This window comes from Scylla paramamosain, chromosome 3, assembly GCF_035594125.1.
Source record: "Scylla paramamosain isolate STU-SP2022 chromosome 3, ASM3559412v1, whole genome shotgun sequence".
Taxonomy (NCBI): Eukaryota; Metazoa; Arthropoda; class Malacostraca; order Decapoda; family Portunidae; genus Scylla; species Scylla paramamosain.
Window position 1 is genome coordinate 3,215,001 of NC_087153.1, and position 2,500 is coordinate 3,217,500.

The following is a 2,500-nucleotide window of genomic DNA, read 5'->3' on the forward strand; positions in this document are numbered from 1 at the left end:
CGAACCACCGTGGCAAAGGATTCGAAGCTCATGAGGGAGAGATCTGTGAAATATGATGTACTCCTGCCTGCGCAGGGTGACTGGCTTCAGCAACTGTGCCTCCTTCAAGGCCAAGAGATGCCAGAAGGAACAGCTGGTGCAGCAGGCTTTACAGAAGTAATACTTGTAACATTCTGGAAAGGTTGTGAAAGCACACACTCTCAGGGTCAGAGGCAGAATAAAGGCAGAGCGATGTGTGTGGAGAAGGCAGGCCCTAAGGGAGGGCATGGGGAGAGCTTGGCAGTCACAGTATTCATTCAAAGTTATAATCGTGCAGAGCGTGAGATGTGGCTCCCTTCACGGTGATTACTCTTTTGATATCTCTCACTGTAATTGTTGTCACTATACTTCTTGTCTTGATTCCTGTTAATACGAGCAGTACATTCTATGCAGCGAGCGAGTAGCCGTGTTCACTAAGCCACTTGTTGTTATACTGTATACTGCAAAATACTAATTAGGTATATTTGAAGGCGCCTTTATTTTCGTGCTTGGTGTCTGAGCAAATTCAAACTGACTTGCGTATGTGGGAGTTATGACAGTGCTTTATATGCTGAAGTTGTAAAAATAGAAGTATACATCAATAAACACTAACTTTAACACTCTTACGTGATTAAGTAACTCGTCTCAAATTACAATGATTTCTCACATAGCTGAAGAATACTCGTATGTACACATACACGTACTCCCATGGTTTATCTAGTCTTCCATGCATTAATTTAGGCAACGTTTACTATTGAGTACCACGTGACGCCTCTCCTACACTGTGTTCTTGCATCCTTTTGAAACCTGCTTCATGAAGAAAGAGAAGAAAAACTCTGAGTGTGAGTGGACGCTCGTCACAGGAAAGACACAGGGAAGGATGACTCTTTCGCTGAATATATAACTCCACAGTCTCTCTCTCTCTCTCTCTCTCTCTCTCTCTCTCTCTCTCTCTGGTGTAATACAGCTAAATAAAATCAAGTCATTAATCAATATAGTTAAGTATTCAATGCTTGAGGTTACGCAGCACTACATATATGATGAGAAATATATTTACTTGAATCAGTGAGATGAATGACGAGGGTGATGGTCGCCAATCAGACCACTGAAGTGAGGTGATGTGAGACACTCAAGGTGAGCGTCAGTCACTGCAGATTTATGTTTTGATTTATTTACCACCATTACAGAAAATAACCACATGTGCTGAGTATGTAGAGTCAAATATGATTTTTTTTTCTTTCAGGATCGAGATTTGAGTTTTGAAAATGCAGGATTATTAAAAGAGCGCACCGTTGTAGAAGATTTGATCCGTTCAGGCAACATAATGTATATCAATAAGATGAAGTCAATTAGGTTCTTGTCGATACAAAATGAGAGCGCAGAAGATCCCAAAGACATAATCTTAACAGAGGCTGCAGCGGAGGCGGAGACAAGATGGCAATTACTGCACTACGACAGTATTCCTCTTCTCAAGACTATTTTTTTTTTCCATTCAAGAAAAAAAAAAAAAACACACACACAAACACACACACACCAAAGAACATTAAGGAAGAATAAGGAAGAGTGCACACCAGCAGACATGTTGCCCCTTTGAGAGGCTGTGACATGAAGTAAACACTATATGATCGAGCTCAAACACTTATCATTCAACAATTGTAATACACTTTTTTCAGAAGGCGCTACCTGCCTCTTTCTCCTCCTTCCATCCTTACAGAAATATTAATAAGTAATAAAATGCAACAGTAAAGCAACTAACCCAACTCAGCTAAGCCTTATTACTATGCTCCTCTTCCTCCTCCTCTTTCCTTTTTCTCCTACTGAAACTTACGCAGGAATCCCCAATTGTGGCTTAGGTCTGTGTGCCTCTCAACCGCCTCCAATTCCTCCTCCTCCTCCTCCTCCTCCTCGCTGACGCAGGACTCCTCGCTGTGGCTTAGGTCTGTGTGTCCCCGAGTGATCCGCGGCTGCGTCTCAGGGTCGTGGGGGATACACAAGGGCCGTTGATCACCCCAGAAAGACCTGACGACTCAAGTGACAGCCATTGAGGGGGTAGTGAGTCTTAGGCGCGGCCCCCTCTCCCCTTCCTCCGCGCCTCTCGCTTCCCCCGCTCACCTCTCTTCAGTAACTAACTCTTGACTCTTTTTTTGTTATACTCCGCTGAGCCGGTCGTGAGTGGGGCGTGTTTACCTGGTCCTGGTCCGCTCCACCCTCTTCTCCTCCTCCTCCTCCATCCCCTTCACTCAGAATCATCGTTATACATAAATACTTACATATACATACGTACGTACATACATGCATATCGGTATAATCTTATATTTCTATGTTTTTTTTATTTTCTTTATTAATTTGGCCTTTTTTCAAATTATTGTTTACTATGATTCATAAAAAAATATTTGATTTTTTTTGTGTGTGTGACCTTTGGTCGTTGAAGTTTATTAATGAATTTATTTATTTCTAATATTTTGTAATATTTGTCGAGTCA

General features: G+C 42.0%; 1 long non-coding RNA gene across 2 annotated transcripts in view; it reads right to left on the reverse strand.

Moving 5' to 3' along the window:
- Positions 1-2,500, reverse strand: part of LOC135116245 (uncharacterized) — a 256,275-nt gene that overhangs the window by 29,682 nt on the left and 224,093 nt on the right. The gene's annotated exons all lie outside the window — the stretch shown is intronic.